The sequence below is a fragment of the Abramis brama genome (assembly GCF_963993115.1).
Source record: "Abramis brama genome assembly, chromosome: 23".
Lineage (NCBI taxonomy): Eukaryota > Metazoa > Chordata > Actinopteri > Cypriniformes > Leuciscidae > Abramis > Abramis brama.
The window spans coordinates 5,086,020-5,105,095 of record NC_139985.1 but is presented as its reverse complement, the minus strand read 5'-3'; the positions used below and the strand labels follow the sequence as shown (position 1 = coordinate 5,105,095).

The following is a 19,076-nucleotide window of genomic DNA, read 5'->3' as shown; positions in this document are numbered from 1 at the left end:
TTTGCGTAGATCACGCAGCACAGTGACAACCGCGCCCACTACGGTCACAGATTATGACGGTCACGGATTCTGGTGTAACACCTGTTTTGTTGTTCTCAGATGCGGCCTCGATTGCTGTGTCAGTAGCAGCAGTGGAATTGATGGTTGAAGTGTCAGTTAGAAAACTCCACACTTTTACTACTGGGTTTATTAAAAAAAACGACGGATGTCCATTTTGTTTATTTAGCATGTAGACTAAAGCGGGAACAGAACGAGAAGAGAGTCCACTCACGTACCGCGATACTTTGAGATCCGCCACCACCAGTCGCGAGAAAATGAGCTTCTTTTTCAACACAGTAATTAAAAATTATTTATTCTTAACTTACTCATTATAACCACAAAAATTATAAGATAAGACAAATAAAATGAGAAAATATGAATTCTGTAATTTTTTTTATTAATACAGGCATTAATTGGCTCTGGTCTGGGGGGTCCCTAGCCCCCCTCAAACTCCACCCAGGGTCTTCAGGCAGACTAAAGAAGGGGGGAAAAAGAGCAGAGATTAAAATGGATGTAGTATACTTTGTTTACGACACATTTAATTAGCACATAAATTGCTTAAAGAACACTTAAATCACAGGGACGTCTATCGTTTTGTACAATTGCTGCCCCTGAGGGTTGTTCCATAAAAGACGCTTAGAAAAGCGGGGATTAAACTCCAAAACCGGATTTGAATGAGCCTAACGTATAAGTTGGGGCTAAAGTGGTTCCATAAAGTAATTGAAGTTCACGCAATCTCACTAATTTGATCCAGGTTTATCAAGTCTAGATAATTGCGTGTGGACGCGTTTTTGAAGCAGCCCTAGAGGTTGATCGTGGATCAAATCGATCCACCATCAAACATTGTATATTTTGTGCTGTTTTATGCGTTTGTGATATGTTTTTTCCCCCCCTCAGTGCAAAACTTACATTTTACTGTTATATTCTCCATCTGTAAATGTTAGAAAGTCATGCAAATGTATCCATTTTGCTGCTAATCTTCATATTGAACGAGCGCTGCTGCGCGCATGCGCGCTAAATACGAGCGCAATAATTCTGACTAAAATATACATTTTGCTTGGAAAATTAATATGCGATATTTTATAACACTAGAAATATCTTCTAATTATGATAATTTATCTTTGGATAAGTTGCAGTGAACTTCTAGCGAACAGAAGTACTTCAGTGAACATGTCACGGAACGCACGACAACGCCTCCTCCTGGTTTCACTAGGTCCCTCTCTCCTGCTTACTAGGACTGCATTTCCCATTATCCATTGTGCTCATTATTCCCTCATCACTTCATTATGATTTCATCAGTCTCACCTGTGTACCCTCAGCTCCCCTTTATCTGGACTGTTCTGTTCTGTTCTCATTTGTGAAGTCTTGTTTTTACCAAACCTCTGTCTCAGTTTGTTTCTCTTGCTACTCAGTATTTTGACTTGATCTCGTGTATTTGAACTTGGACTCTGAACTCGTTTGTGAACCTTTTGCTGCCTGCCTCTGACTACTGCTTGTTTGACTACGATTCTGGATTGCCCCTGTCATCTTTTGAGTTTGTCATCATATTTAATAAATATCTGCACATGGATCCGACCGTCTCTGCCTCTTCGTCACAGAAGACTTCACCACATCAGGATCCAGCAGATTTCAGTCGACTGGCCTCCGAGGTATCTAATCAAGCTAATGTACTCACTGCCCATCAGCAACAGCTGGTAAAATTAACCACTCACACAGAGAAGCTCGCAAGAACTGTTCAATCCCTATCGCTGCCTAGCGTGACTGAGAATCAAACTTCTAAACCAGCTCCACCCGCTTCTGCACCACCTGTCGTGAGTAACAATTCCATTCAACCCAAATTATCTCTTCCTGAAAAATTTGATGGCTCACCGTCTGCTTGTAAGGGATTTCTGTTGCAGTGCAGTCTGTATTTTGACCAGCAGACACAGTCCTACTCCACTGATGAGAGCCGCGTGTCCTTCATATGTTCCCTACTCACTGGTTGAGCTCTGGAATGGGCCACTGCACTCTGGTATGGAGGTCAGCTCTCTTTCCCTTCTTATAACGAATTTCTGACTCAATTTAGAGAGGTGTTCGAACACTCAGCGGGAGGAAAGGATCCAGGTGAACTACTGCTCACGTTACGCAAGGGAAATTCGACCGCAGTGGACTACACGCTCTCTTTCCGTACCCTTGCTGCTCAAACTGGATGGAAGGAGGAACCTCTTAAGCTCACTTATCGCAAGGGACTTAACCCGAACCTCCAAGGAGAGCTGGCGTGTCGCGACGACGGTAAAACTGTAAATCAAATTATGGAGCTTGCTATCCGCCTTGACAATTTGTTACGCTCCTGACGCACACCTCTCAGATCTAGTCCTCTTGAGTATACTCTCCCCAGCGTGGAGTCGGAACCCATGCAGATTGGCTACACACGCCTCTCCACAGCGGAGCGGGAGAGGAGACACCGTAATCATCTCTGTATGTACTGTGGAGAAGCAGGACATCTGAAGGCCACCTGTCCGGTTAATCCAGCTCTCAAGAATTCTGCTACGGTGAGTTCTAATCGCTCTTCTAGACTATTTTCACAGAACAGAAGTAGCCTAATTCAGGGAAGTTTATTTTAAGAAACTAAATATATAAAGATACAAAATATAGTTTTACAAGAATTACAGCTTTTAATGCAATACTTTTTTGGAGAAAGCAAGAATCCCCAGTTTTAAATGAGTAGATTTAGTTTCTAAAGTACATTATGGAGAGGATAACATGAAATTAAGAGCAAATTTTGAAAAGATATGTGCAACTCTAAAATCAAAGAATATTCCATAAAATAAAGGAATATATACAGGTCCTTCTCAATAAATTAGCATATTGTGATAAAGTTCATTATTTTCCATAATGTAATGATAAAAATTAAACTTTCATATATTTTAGATTCATTGCACACCAACTGAAATATTTCAGGTCTTTTATTGTTTTAATACTGATGATTTTGGCATACATCTCATGAAACCCCAAAATTCCTATCTCAATAAATTAGCATATCATGAAAAGGTTCTCTAAACAAGCTATTAACCTAATCATCTGAATCAACTAATTAACTCTAAACACCTGCAAAAGATTCCTGAGGCTTTTAAAAACTCCCAGCCTGGTTCATTACTCAAAACCGCAATCATGGGTAAGACTGCTGACCAGAAGGCCATCATTGACACCCTCAAGCAAGAGGGTAAGACACAGAAAGAAATTTCTGAACGAATAGGCTGTTCCCAGGGTGCTGTATCAAGGCACCTCAGTGGGAAGTCTGTGGGAAGGAAAAAGTGTGGCAAAAAACGCTGCACAACGAGAAGAGGTGACCGGACCCTGAGGAAGATTGTGGAGAAGGACCGATTCCAGACCTTGGGGGACCTGCGGAAGCAGTGGATTGAGTCTGGAGTAGAAACATCCAGAGCCACCGTGCACAGGCGTGTGCAGGAAATGGGCTACAGGTGCCGCATTCCCCAGGTCAAGCCACTTTTGAACCAGAAACAGCAGCAGAAGCGCCTGACCTGGGCTACAGAGAAGCAGCACTGGACTTTTGGACAAATTTTGCATGTCATTCGGAAATCAAGGTGCCAGAGTCTGGAGGAAGACTGGGGAGAAGGAAATGCCAAAATGCCTGAAGTCCAGTGTCAAGTACCCACAGTCAGTGATGGTCTGGGGTGCCATGTCAGCTGCTGGTGTTGGTCCACTGTGTTTTATCAAGGGCAGGGTCAATGCAGCTAGCTATCAGGAGATTTTGGAGCACTTCATGCTTCCATCTGCTGAAAAGCTTTATGGAGATGAAGATTTCATTTTTCAGCACGACCTGGCACCTGCTCACAGTGCCAAAACCACTGGTAAATGGTTTACTGACCATGGTATTACTGTGCTCAATTGGCCTGCCAACTCTCCTGACCTGAACCCCATAGAGAATCTGTGGGCTATTGTGAAGAGAAAGTTGAGAGACGCAAGACCCAACACTCTGGATGAGCTTAAGGCTGCTATCGAAGCATCCTGGGCCTCCATAACACCTCAGCAGTGCCACAGGCTGATTGCCTCCATGCCACGCCGCATTGAAGCAGTCATTTCTGCAAAAGGATTCCCGACCAAGTATTGAGTGCATAACTGAACATAATTATTTGAAGGTTGACTTTTTTTGTATTAAAAACACTTTTCTTTTATTGGTCGGATGAAATATGCTAATTTATTGAGATAGGAATTTTGGGGTTTCATGAGATGTATGCCAAAATCATCAGTATTAAAACAATAAAAGACCTGAAATATTTCAGTTGGTGTGCAATGAATCTAAAATATATGAAAGTTTAATTTTTATCATTACATTATGGAAAATAATTAACTTTATCACAATATGCTAATTTATTGAGAAGGACCTGTATTAGCCTACATTAACTACATTTTTATACAACCCTCCCTCCCTTTTATTTCTAGTTATTTGTTATTTTATTTATTGACTTATTTAATATTGAATATTTGATATTCAAATAATATTATTTGAATAACTATTAGGAATTGTATGTCATTATAAGAGTTTGATATAAATATGTGAATGTTAATTTTTTATTAATATTTATTTGTTTTTTGTCTTTTCCCCCTTAAATCATATCTAAAAGTGTCTAACTATGTACTTTTTGGTTATTGCTCTAATCATGTGTTTTTTAGGCTATGTGTTGGTGGGTATTTAGCCTCTACATCAAGATGTTTAGTCTGGCAACTCACCATAGACACGCTCACTCCGAGGGGCGGGATAAACGGCTGTCTTTCAAATTCCCTCTGCACGCAATAGGACAGCGCTTCAACCAACCAGAGCGTTTTCCCAACAGCGGAGCTAGTTGATAGATTCATTCAACTTTGCCATATCTGGCCGGCAGAACGACGAACACATCTTCCTTTTTTAAAGAATGACTTAAGTGCCGTTCTTTGCTCTTTTCTCAAAGAAAAACTTAACTCCAAGTCCTCCAGAGTCGCGGACAAAGCCGATTCGAAAGACTGTTCTCCAGCAGCCGTCATTCTTTGTTTTCAAGTCGCAGGCAGGTAACCGTCGCAACTCTGTCGTCATATGTTAAGCCCGCCCCGCCTACTCTATAAGCGACGTGATTGGCCTGACCCAATTTAGGTTTTTGCAGCTAGAAGGTCTATTGAGAGTTGCTAGACCCACCTGGCTGCAAAATACATTTTGCTGCCGCTAGGGTGCGTCTAGATTTCTAGGCTAGGTGGGTATTATCACAAAAGGAAAAAAAAGTAGAAGGAAAAATAAATAATAAATGAATATTTATTGGGGGAAAATATGATGTCTTTAAAGGAACTGTCCATTTGTATAATTGTGTTAAATCAAAATGTGTTTGAATTGAAAGCCACAATAAAGTACATAAAAAAATAAAAATAAAATATATATATATATATGCTAAAATATTTGTTATTTGGACATTAGATGTGCCTTATTTAGAATTTTAAACCTACAAGTGTATTTTTATGATAGCAATAACTGTAAAGGGACTGTTGTAATGGGGGTAAATCAAATGTAGGCTAATATACTGTCAATTACTAAGCTCAGATTCATCTTACCAGCTAACATTTATACTGTGCTTTTGTAATTATTTATTTTTAATTTTGTGATTTTAACTTCTGCTTTGAAAGCTTTTTTTAGATTGTGTTCTAATGTTCTTCTAATAATCATAAACATGTACTACAGCTGCCAAACAAAACCAGAGAGAATTGTATTTAAAATCTTTAAAACAATCTAATTAAATCTTGGGCACAAAACATTCAGCCAGTAAAAAAAGAAAACCTGTAGTATATATATTGTATTTATCTATCAATATATCTATCTATATAGATGGATATATTGTCTAATTTATCATTGTAGCCTTATTTAAGTTGATTTTCTGTATACTGTGTATTTATTTTTGGACTCATCATGGCTAATAAAGTCCAATAATGGTATGAGATAGTGTCAGTGGTAATATCATTGTGTTCTTGTCGGTCAGTGTTAGAGGATCTGTGTAACAGCTGAGGCTTAGCCTGACAGTTAGCCTACCCTGGACCAGGCTAGTTTCCCAGCATAAGTTGCCAGGGTAACTGAGTTTGAACTATTTTAAGTTTGCTTTATGAAACACAATCCACCGACAATAAGTCTGACTAACCAAAATAAGCTTGTATTCTAATCTTGTTTTATGGAACAACCCTCTGGAGTGAAAGAGCATGTAAATAATGTGATACTCACTAAATAAAATGAGGAGGAGGATTCCAGTGAGGATAATTATGAAACATATGCACATGGCCCACCTCTGCAAAATCAACAAACAAGTATACATTGTCATTTGGTGCCTATGATGGTGCTTTCAGATCTCTTATCCATTATTTGTGTTTTATTGTTTGTTTGTTTAAAAAAAAATACTGTATGTCGTTATATTTCCTATATTTTTAACTTTAAATGTAATGACGTTTTGGAATAACAAAAATAAATCTCACTGTATTTTAACCATCGGCTGCATATTAGTTTCTCTTTTTTGAGTATGAGTATTTTGAGCTTATGGAAAACAGGAAAAGTAATTCTCTGACTATATTATTTTGAATAACTATGTATTATATTTTAAATATATGTATTTGTTAATAATTATACTTTTTAAATTATTAATTATTACTGATATTTATCCATTACAGCCAGTGGCGGTTCTAGAGGGCGGCCAGTAATATGTACTGAATATGTAATGCAAATGTAAAAATATAATGCAAATACATTGTTGAATGATTGTAAACATGGTATTTTGCCTGTTAATGCCTGGCAGTGCAGTGCAGAAAATGATATGACAACAATAAGGTCTAAATGTAACTGGCCCCTCTAACAGTACAACTGGCCTCAGTTTGGCCCCCCCAGTTGAAATGGTCTAGAACTGCCACTGATTACAGCTAGCCTGGAAGTCCAGACCTAAATCTGAAAGATTAATGGTCTGGCATCGACTAATGAAAATCGCCCAGCTCGAGGGGGGGCACCAAGCATGCATTTGAAAATCTCACTGCACGCAATTGGATAACACTACGACCAATCAACTTATCACCATCCTAAGTATCATTATTGTATTATTACTGTTATTGTTATCACTGATATTACTGTTACCGTCACCACAAAATATTATTATCATTATTATTATACATGCTATTACTATTTAAATACTTCTACTTATTACTATTATTATTTTGTCGTTGTTGTTTTTTTCATTACTGTTATTATTACTGCTGTTTTATTGTTGGTTTTGTGTTCTGTGTTCACCTTATGTATAATAAAAAAAAAAAAAAAAGAACTCTGGATTTCCAGGGTTCATTACAGCTGCATGAAGAACAAAACTTCCAATCATCTCTAAAGCTTTAATATCTATTATAAAACGCATTTAAAATAAATGAGCGCATGGTATGAGTGCTGAACTCCCTTGTTTTACCTTTACATTCCTCCATCTTTGCCTACATCTTTCCCACAGTGCTGCCAGTGTTCCTGGTGATGTTGGAGCTGAGCTCCTGATAAATGATGAAAAAATAAGAATAATTTTACCACAAAATGAAAGAAAAGTAGAAGATTTAACATTAAACAACGTCTAGACAAAGTGACACGGTCCTTATTCCAAGAATTGTTGGTGCACAGAGCCCTGAAAAGGGAAACCACTTCATTTTGTGGGTATGTGTGGATAAAAAAATACATTTTTACTCAACAGTTGTTACTCTGGTTAAAGCAGTTTCTGTTTATTTTGTAAAAGTCTTGGATGGTTTGCTGAATCGTTTTCGAGTTTACGACCCCACTGGCAACTACAAGTCAATTTCTGAAAATACTTGGGACTTGGTAAAATGGACTGTTGAGTACCCAGAACAGTGGAGACTGGCTGACTCTTACAACTGTGGGGTTTTGGTTTGTACAGTAAGTTAAATAAATGCTATTATTTATTTATTTTATTTATTTAACTTTTATCTACATTACTTTAACAACTTTTATTGTTTATGTAATATGTTTATTGCATTAGATGGCAGAAATGGAGGTGAGGGACAAATGGACCTCTATGAAAAACGAAGTGATACAGGGAGAAGATCTGTGGCATCTGAGAAGATATCACGCATCATCAATGGCAGCATGTGCTGTTCAGCATATGAAGTATAAAAGGTATGTGTAAAATGTGTGTCCTCATTCATATAAATCAATTTAAAAGTTTAATAATTCAAGTAGATCGATGATTTTTTAAATATAGGACAGTCGAGGAGGTGGGAAAAAAAGGAATTTGTTCTCTTGTCAGTGATACTGAAATTCTGGTACATATGAGACTTTACAAAATGTAAAATGGCTAGATATTGTTTGCTATACTAAATATTTTTTTCAGGAGTTGTTTCAAGGAATTTTGAAAGGCTCACTGAAACCCATGTGGAACAAATGGTGGCAAATAAAGACTGGGAAAATGACAAAACCTAAGAGCTTTCATCCAGCCTTGTCAGCACGTTAAGGAACTTCTAGGACACATCGACAACATTGTGTTTGAGCAAAAGAAGGACAAAAAGCTTGAACATACTGACCTTTCAATCTCGATATTTATTTCGGCATGAAACCGAACCAAATCGTTTCCCTCCATTTTTCGTTGAGCTCCTGATAAATGATGAAAAAATAAGAATAGTTTTACCACAAAATGAAAGAAAAGTAGAAGATGTATCATTAAACAATGGTAAAAAAAAAACATAAATGCAAAACAAGACCGCAGTGACACAGGACTGTTTGCAGAGGCTGTGGATTACAGGTAATAATGTTGTAAATACCAATTTCGAGCCGACGTCATAAGTTACGTCACGGCGCTAGCTGGTGGCAAAAGGAAGGGAAAACTGAAGGCGGCCAATACAAACCAGCATAGATTCGGCTACATAATAAGGAGCTTAAATTATTATTATTGTTATTAAATGTCATCTTTTTGTGTTGTTGGGTGCAAGAATCAACGGAGTACAAGCTCCAATTTGAAATTTTATCGCATAATGTTTTCTAAATGATTGTGATTATTTGTTAATCATCTATGATTTTATACATAGTTTTGATTGATTGTGACTATACTTTTTGAAGAACCTGGTAAAAAAGGGTAATCAAATACATAGTTAAAAAATGAATATGCTGTATCTGGAATTTTTTATTTAATCACATCGTTAAAATTGCACCGTAATGTCACTTACATTGTCGTCTTTGTGTCTGGCCGTGGCGCTGGCTAGGCAGAACTGCGGATCGTAGGCTACCACACAAGGCTTAGGAGAGCGGGGCACAACCTAACGCTTTTTGACTTTCTCAGTTTGTGTAAATCTACTTATGGTTCAGAGTATTTATTTTTTAACACATTAATTTCCCACATGTCTAGTACAATTATGTGTTTTTGTTTTATTAATACAGTATATACTTTTTTCTTGATATACCCCAAAAGAATGGAAGTGAAATGTGACAACATGCCCCATAGGTGGGGTACATTGTAACATGTGTGGGGCACATTGTTACATAACATATGTCAGCTTAAAATGTTATCTGATCTAATAAAAAAAATATACAAAACAAACTAAAATATTTTCTAAATAAAATACAATTAAAAAACTTTTTCATATAAAATAATGGCAATTTTTAATAATTAAATATAAACTCATTTTTGAGTTTTGACTACAAACACATGAAAACACAGTTATACAACATAGTTCAAAACAAATAAATAATTAGTTATTTCTGAACATTGACACTCAGTCTTTATTCACCTTTTTCTCACGTTTTCTCAATAAAATTAATAAAAGTATAGAATATAATAGCATATTTCTATTAGGGGCACATTGTAACGCAGTGTTACAACATGCCCCCACCTGCACAACTGGGATTTAAACCCTGCTAGTGTCTTCTGCTAGTTAGCGAAGCATTAAAGAACTATCTCAACTGTTAAATAACATATTGGAGATTAAAATAATATCAGATTTGTCTTATTTTAAATAAACACAAAAAATAGAGATGAAAAATTAACTTAATTAAGAAATTTACTTTTGCTATGGTTTAATAAATGTCTATGGATATCTTCCAAAAAATATAACAATTTTGGCGGATTTTTTTTTTTCTATATAGTGTTGATATGGCAACTAGTAAATAAACAAAGTTTCGTCATCCAAGCATGTGCGGAAGTATTTAAAACAAGCGTGTTACAACTAACCCCGCGTTAGGTTGTGCCCCGCGCTCCCCTAAATTGTCATGTAAATTGTACGTGAGTCGTGACCATTACAGTTATAGGCATCTAAAGATTTATATGCCCTCAGTTTCTCTTTACACTCAGTTTCTCTATCGGGTAGGTGTAGAAGTCAGGCCACTCAACCGTAGGAAGCGTTGACGTTAATCCTGTCAGATCGTCCATTCATTGACTGAGCGCGTACAGGTCAGCCAATCTGGGATGTACGTTAAAATAAAATTTTCCAAATAACAATCGCGGTCCTGGACAGTGAGTGACCTTGCACATTAAGATAAAATCGGATTTTCTCCAGTCATTATTAAAAAAACAAGCTTACAAAACTTGCAAACCAACGTTAGTAAAGCGGCCAGAGGGATCGTTCTGCCACCACCTAAAGCCTGGTTCACACGGCAGGATAATTAGGCCACTGATTCTTGAGAGTCGGGACAAAACATGTCCCACATAGAAAAGTCTAATTTATAGCAACAATTAAGAAATTCATCATGATTGACATACTTACAAAGTTAAATCTAAAGGAATTGTATATACCTATCTGATTTTTAGAATAAACCTTTTTATCTTTTTGTGGAAAATTTGTTTAAATGTATGGTCTGTGGTTAGAAGGTCCATGTTATTGCACTTGTCCTCAGCAAGAGGTCACAATATTAACCATCCCAAAAAACTTAAAAAAGCTCTACAATTGTGAAAACATATATATCAAATAAAAAATAAGGGGTATAAATATAAAAAAACGATGCATGAAGTGAACATCAAACAATATTTTCCATAAAAATCTGCCTATTAAAGTTGTGTCCTCAGTTTCTGTCAACTCCGTCAGATTTTTTCATAAAGCTCTTTAAATCAGGAAATAGCATGGTCAGCTATATCCCTGAGGTCGAGGACCCCTTTTCATCTCCCTACCTGTGGTGAATGCAGCACTACCACACATGCTCTGGTGCATTTTACATTTTTTTTATATTTTAGACAAACAATGTCAATATTCCTATGGTCACAGCTGCACCATGTCAATACCATCTTTCTGTTAAGATACTTTTTTTAAACCATAGTGGATTGAATTTAAGCATTTTAGTGAGGTTATTGGGACAGCTAGCAACTGAGGAAAAACTACCTAGCTGCAGTGTACAATACATGTTTTGGTGGGAAAATACATGCCCTTACGTCAACTCCGTCAGGTTCTGTGTCTGACGGAGTTGACCTGTAAGCTGACGGAGTTGACAAATCCACCAATAACCTCTTAATGTGCGAATATAATATAATTTGTGAATATAGTGAAGGGTTAAACTGTTATTTCAGGGTTTTATTTACACATAAATGCACATACATAGCATGCATTACATTATTTAACCATACACATCTGACTTGTAGAGAATGGGCAGGCAGTGGTCTGCTTATTATTGTGTAACTTGTAACTTTGCCAGCACTTTAATATATATATTTATATGTAGAGACAGAGATAGAGAAATGAGAAGGCCGGCTGGGCGATATGGGCAAAAAAAAAAAATGATCACAGTAATTTTTTTTTATATCAGTCGATATCGATAATTATCACGATAAATGTCAAATCTTTATTTCTTTCAAGTTTAAAGGCAGATTTTTGCTCCTAAGTGAAAGTTGTAGAAAACAGTGTTAATTGTGGTTTTAAACTACTCTTTATTGTCAGAACATATCATGACAAACAGGTGAACACTTCACAAATCTGAGGTAAAACATTCAAACATTTTTTGTCAACACCGTCAGTTTTTCCGTCAACACCGTCAGATCTTCGTCAACAGCATTGGATGTATGAATGTTTTTGTTATTTTTTTTGGAAAAAAAAATATTCTTCCTTCAGTTTATGTTGTTTTTGTAATAAAGGACCATCTGATCTACATCCTCTTATGTTTTATTTATTTAAGGAATTTGTTTTTACAATATTGAAATTAAAATCAAAGTTTGAAAATGCAAATATTTAGAAATCTGAGTTTTCAGAATAGTGTGACATCACAACTTAAGTTTATATATGGTAATTGTTTTACATATCAGAGTAACTAAACACTATTACAATATACTTCAGAACTTTAGATTCTTGTTGGATTTGAATAATTAAAATTGTATACTTTTTAGTGTGTCTGACGGAGTTGACACAAATCCAGTTCTGAAGGGAAACATGTTTATTTGTTAAAAATGTGTTTTTATTTAGAACCTGTTCCTTTACATGGTTAAATAGCTAAGACCTTTCTCTGCAGAAACATATAGCCTAACTCTAATTGATATAGTGTATTTAAAAAAAAAGTTTTTTAAAACATGTTTTGTCCCGACTCTCAAGAATCACTGAGGCCGATTTTAGTCCCGATTCACCCCTTCCGACAATCTTGAGGATGCTCCGATATCGTAAAATAATCTGATCAGATATAACTGCCGTGTGTGGTGTGTTAAGACTGCTCTCGTCTGCTCGGAAGGACTTCGGGACCGCTCCGATCTCAAATCGGGGATATCCAACATGTTGGATTGTTTTGGCCCGATTTCTCCTCCTGTGTCGTGTCCCCCGGGGACAAACGAGCACGCAGCCTGTGGACTGTGGCGTGTAGATTTTTCTTTCATCCATTGGCTGCTCTATAGGCCTACTATAGTATTTTATCACGCTATCATTCATTCAAGTGCTAAGAAACAATTCAAGCGCGATAAAACGCAAAAAACAACTTAAATCTGTACTGGCAGCGCGCTGTCTGTAAATCTCCTCTCTGTGTGATACACACACACACACACAGAACTCATGCGCACAGAATGCCGCTTCAGACAGCGCGCTGCCGCATTGAGTTCTCTTTCACGTTTGAACGGACAAAAACACATAAGTATTCCAAAATGTTCACTTTGTCAAGTATTCTCGTAAGCACAGTATTAAATTACGTCTGATCTCGAGGGATTTTGCGAGATTTGCCGACTGACATGGGAATGCTCGGGAGTCAAATCGGTTCGTGTGTGATGTGTTGATTTTGCCGTGTGGCTGCGCACCACACACTGTACGACCAAAACTGTTAGACCCGTGATTTTTTATCGCCGTGTGTGGGGTCTCTCAGGTTTGGAAAATCGGCCGACAATTTTAAAATCGTCCCGTGTGAACCAGGCTTAAGCTCCGCCCACACAAAAACGTCACCATGTTTACCAACTGAAAATTGGTCTTTTGACAGACCAATTGTTTTGCTTCATACGACCTCAATGAATCGTCAGGAGCCACAGGTATTAATTTTGTTTTGCCTGTAATATGTTTTTTTGACTCAAACTGACTGTAGCTATTGACTTGCATTATATGAATCATCAAGGACCACATTTTCAGCTAAAAATCTTTACTGTTTAACTTGTAGTTGCGTAGCTGTCAATGGAGGGAAAGAAATCTCAGATTTCAGTAAAAAGATCTCAATTAATTTGTGTTCAGAAGATGAATAAAAGTCTTACTGGTTTGGAACGACATGAAAGTGAGTAATTAATGACAGAATTTACATTTTTGTGTGAACTATCCCGTTAACGGCAAGTAGAGACTTAAGTGTTTTATATAAACTTTGAGTACTTGTGCAAAAATGATCAAAATAAAAAGAAAAGATGCACAGTGGCACTGTTTTGCATTGTTTCTTTTGTGAATTTGTTTTAATATGCTTAATAAATAAAAAATGGATCAAAAGTAAAGCCCTTGAATATGTCAAATTTACTGTCCAAATATTTTTTCTTTGAATGCAGGTTTACTGTGAAGTAGTGGCTGTGAGTTAGTGCTAACAATAGATTAGGTGGTATTTTAGTGTAAAAAAGTACAGTAATTCAACTTTTTATTGCCTAAGCATTTTGTGTTAAAAACAGAAAAAATATCAGTGGCATAAGACCATAAGATATAAGATCATGTAAATGAGAAGATTCATGAAATTCTAGATATGTAGAGCGAGCGAGTGTGTTTGTGTACTGTCAACAAAATGAGCTGGCCCTGATCCGGCATGATTCTGGACCAGATCCAGAACAGAGCTGGACCAGATCTGGGGCCTCATTTATAAACGTTGCGTATGCACAAAAGAAGGCGTACGCTGCTCTCTACGCAATAATTGGTATTTATAAAAAGCAAACTTGACGGGAAAATGTGCGGTCCTTCACGCAAGCTCTGACCCAGGCATACGCACAAAAACGGGTGAAATGAGAAATGGCGACACCGTCGGCAGATGGAAGAAACACGTGAAAGTGTGTGAAACTTTAGACCGTTGTGTAAAAGAAATGACAATACTGCCTCTCATAAATAACATAAAGACTTTACAAAGCAAGTCTTACAATTAACAGCCTACACGAACACCCATTTGATCGATCTGCAGTGTATAACAAACAAAATGTTCAAATATGTTCTGCAATAATATTGGCATGTTATGCAATTCATCCTCATAACACATCTGTAGCTTGTCAGATGCAATCAAATGGGTGGTAATAAAATGCCATGATGCCATCACAATGCATAATGACGTACAATGGCCGTCATGACGCACATTAGTAATGCCCACACTGTGGACTTGCCTGCACACAAATGCCGTTTTCACGGCTACCCAGATAAATCCCCAAGAGAGTGTATTTTCTGGTGTCCCGGCCACGGCCGATGGTGTTCAGAGCGGAAGTAGACCTGTTCGCGTCTCAAGAAAACACTCACTGTCCGGAATTTTTCTTCAAGAGCAGGGACGCGCTGGCTCATGTATGGCCCCGCCGCCCGCTCTATGCTTTTCCCCCCGTCTCTCTCCTGCCTCAGGTGATAGAGCGGATCAGGGAAGAAGGATGCTCAGTACTAAAGCGCGCGTACCCTACGGCGTACCCTGACGTGCACCTCTCCAAAAATGTAACAACGCGTCAATTCTACGCGGACACAAGCGCTGTGATTGGTCTGCCAGAACCCCTCCCTCGGGGTTTCACATGCTCCCTAGGTGCGCGTCAACGCGGACAACGACACAGAAGTATAAATTAAAACCAACACGTTGCCTACGGCGTATAGGCTCAGGCGTAGGTCCGACGCAGAAGTATAATGAGGCCCGGGCCACGTTAAAACCGAGCGCTCGCAGAGCAATCGGACCTAGATTCATGCCGAGGATCGGCCAATTGTTTTAAAGCCTCTTACGTTGTTGATTTATATTTCAAACAACAATTAGACATTTGCTCGCAATGTTTTTCTTACAAAAAAACTCATCATTTTGCAGGACAATTGTCTATTACAGTATACAACACAGATAGAAGGGTGTCAATAAATCTGTGGTGATATACAACACGCTTTAAGAAAAGCTTATTTCCATCACACTGTAAAGTGTTTTTAGATATTACATATAGATTACATATACCAAAGATTTTACATATAAACTGGGTCAGCATACTGTTAATTACAGTTAGAGTACCATGGGAATTAGGGGTGCTGAGCGTGACCCCTGGCGTGGAGCCAATGAAGAAATATGGTTGGGGATAAAAGTTCACACAAACAAAACCAAGAAACTGTGGTGTTTTGCCTAAAGGCATACATATTACGTGTGTCTGTTTTTATTTATGCTTCGGCCGCTTGGCAGGAGATTAGCTGGGCAGGCCTCGCTGGCGTTTTCTGTCTTTGCACACCAGAAACGTGTCTGACGTGATAAACCTCATTGGTGATATATTCGACATATGGGTAGAGAATTGTGGAAGGCCTGTACTTCATGTTAAACATAAATATATAACAACAAAGACAACGTCGGCAAAATAGTCTACAGAATATTATATTATATTAGGCTATATACGAATATTCGTTCTGGATTGACAGGTGCAATATTTTGAAAATCTCTAATATATATTTTTTTAATTACATTTCATTTATATCTACATCTGTGTCGAGTCGCGTCTGCGACGTGAGCTGAGATGATGGAGATTTGCCATTCGATCGGTAAGAGGATAGTTAACCTCGTTTAAGCCTACTATCATAGGGGTGTAACGGTACGCAAAAATCACGGTTCGGTACGTACCTCGGTTTTAAAGTCACGGTTCGGTTTATTTTCGGTACAGTAAGGGAAAGAAATGCAAACATTAAACTGCAGGTTGTTTATTACTATAAACTTTTTTTAACAATTTGTTTACACTTTTTTTAAACACTTTTTAATAAAATATAATAATAATAATATATATGTATATATATATATATATATATATATATATATATATATATATATATATATATATTCCACCCATATATATATTTCACCCATATATATATATATATATATATATATATATAAAAAATAAAAAAAAGAATAAGAAATAAAATACTGCTGCAAAGTTCTCCACTAAATAAAATACTCTCAGTCTCAAACCAATATCACATAATAAATTTAATGAAAAATCTAAATAAATAACTATGATTACAGTGCAGCATTACCAATCCCAGCTTGTAGGCCTGCTCATATTTAAAAATTAAAACTGGGAAAAAAATGAACTTTAATTGCACAATTTGCTGTAATTAATTGCAATTCCTCCAAGCTTGTATTCATCAATAATTAAACTTAGAATCACCTAATTAAATGAAACACCGGGGAAAAAAAGGAACAGAAAATAGCCCTATATTAAAATAATATTAAACATATATATCAATGTATTTTTTTTCAATAATCAATCAACAATCAATTTAAGATTTGTTTTTTTCATTTTTTTACTAATTATCAAAATAAAATATATTCCTACAAAGCTATTATTACCAGAGCATGTGATCAGAGCAGGTCATTTTACCATTGTTGCTAGCATGGCTATGCCAGCTCAGCAAACAGAAGCCTACTATTGAGAAATTTCACCGTATTTGAGCGGACTTTGCTTTTCCAGTGCATGATCGGAACATGATTGGAGTGTTTGGGCCGTTAACGACAGAGCAGAACGCGCAGCGCAAACACGGGGTCGAACATCGAGCAGAGAGCGCAGCGCGCAGACACACACACACACACACACACACACACACAGCCATGTTTATGTGATTTGTGAGGACATTCCATAGGCGTAATGGTTTTTATACTGTACAAACTGTATATTCTATCCCCTTACACTGCCCCTATCCCTAAACCTACCCATCACAGGAAACATTCTGCATTTTTACATTAAAAAAAAAACACTGCTTAGTATGTTTTTAAAGCCATTTGAAAAATGAGGACCCCCAAAATGTCCTCATATATCACCTATTTTCCCGAGTGTCCTCATTTGCAGGTGTGTTATCATAAAAATGTCCTCAGTTGTCATGAAAACAAACTCACACACACACACACACACACACACACACACACACACACACACACACACACACACACACACACACACACGCGGAACGGGGAGTGCGGCGGCGCACACGGAGCGGAAAAGCTTTTTCTTCTTCTTCTTCTATAATTTTTATTGGCAGTTTGCAGTCAAAGTGCATTACCGCCATCTACTGGGCTGAGGTGTAATCACATAGGGATGTAAAAAAAAAAAAAAAATTAACTAAATAAACAATAAATAAAGCTTCAGCTGGTGCTGCGTGTTCAGCTCCTCCAGCTTCCACTCTTATAGCTCCTCAAACTTGTAATAATATTATTAATTAAATAAATAAATAAATAACTAAATTCTTCTTGCTAGTTGGCTTTCTTTAAGATAATTAATAACTGCCCTAACTGTGGACTGTGTGCTGGTTGCACTCAATAAATTTCCCATGGTTAACTCTCTGTCTATTGCTCTCTTCATATTCTCCCTTTCTCTGGTGTATTGTGTACAATCTATAAGTATATGTTTTACATTTTCTACTACTCCACAATTTATGCATAGTCCAGTCTGATGTTTCCCTATTATGTGTAATCCACTATTTAAACTTGTATGTCCCATCCTCAGTCTGGAAAACCATGTTTCCTCCTGTCTTTCCAATCCACTGAATTTTCTAGCTGTAACCTTTTTGGAAAAGCTTTTTTCCGCCCTGCAGTCGATTTCATTGGTTTAGGTTACAGTGACGACGGGTAAAACACTGGTAAAACCAGACGGGCTCTGGTAAAACTTTAGAATCAGCTGCAGGGCGGGATTTGCGCTGAACGCGAAGGCCTCCGCCACTTAATATGTTCGTGTGGAAACTAGGGGTGGGCGGATCGATCCTGAAGTATCGATACTATCGATACTGACGTGGTATCGAAAAGGATCGATCCTCACATAAAAATATCGATCCAAATGTGTGTTTTTTTTACCAGTAATTTTTTATTAATTTAGCACGCAATTCAGTGCGTAAAATAAGCTTCTAAGTGGAAAAATAAGCGAATGTTAGCGGATAATTGTGTAGAACTTTTTCTCCTAGTCATCTGGATACAAGACGAAACCAATCAATCACAGAGAGCGTTCGATGCTGGTGCTTCGCTGAGCTCACAGGCCCAGTGCGTTTGGGAAACGAAGCCTTGCTTAGATGACAGAGAAACAATCGGGAGTTATTTTGCAATAAACAAACCAAAAGTGTACATAACGGTTCAAAATGTTGACGTCAGTAAGATTTTTTTAATGGAATTATTATTTTTATTCAACAAGGATCGATGCATTGATCAAAAGAGACAGTCAAGGGTTTTACACTGTTAAAAAAAAATCTACTTCATATAAATGCTGTTCTCTCAACTTTGTTCATCAAATAATTCTGCATAAAATGTATCATGGTTTCCACAAAAATATGAAACTGTTTTCAACATTGATAATAATAAGAAATGTTTCCTGAGCAGCAAATCAGCATATTAAAATGAATTATCATCATGACTGGAGTAATGATGCCGAAAATTGAGCTTTGATCACATGAATAAATTACAGTTTACT

General features: G+C 37.2%; 1 protein-coding gene and 1 long non-coding RNA gene across 2 annotated transcripts in view; one reads left to right on the top strand and one right to left on the bottom strand.

The window, feature by feature from the left end:
- Window positions 1-19,076, top strand: part of LOC311074582 (inter-alpha-trypsin inhibitor heavy chain H3-like) — a gene marked incomplete at its 3' end in the record, with an annotated part of 156,012 nt that overhangs the window by 86,085 nt on the left and 50,851 nt on the right. The window lies entirely within an intron of this gene.
- The window catches only part of LOC311074445, a 21,392-nt gene continuing 2,758 nt past the window's right edge, over window positions 443-19,076 (bottom strand). The window contains exons 2-5 of the long non-coding RNA XR_014604297.1: window positions 8,602-8,671; window positions 7,488-7,563; window positions 6,275-6,338; window positions 443-513 (exon numbers count right to left, since the gene is read on the bottom strand). This is a non-coding gene — a long non-coding RNA (uncharacterized lncRNA). The remainder of the gene's footprint in view (window positions 514-6,274; window positions 6,339-7,487; window positions 7,564-8,601; window positions 8,672-19,076) is intronic.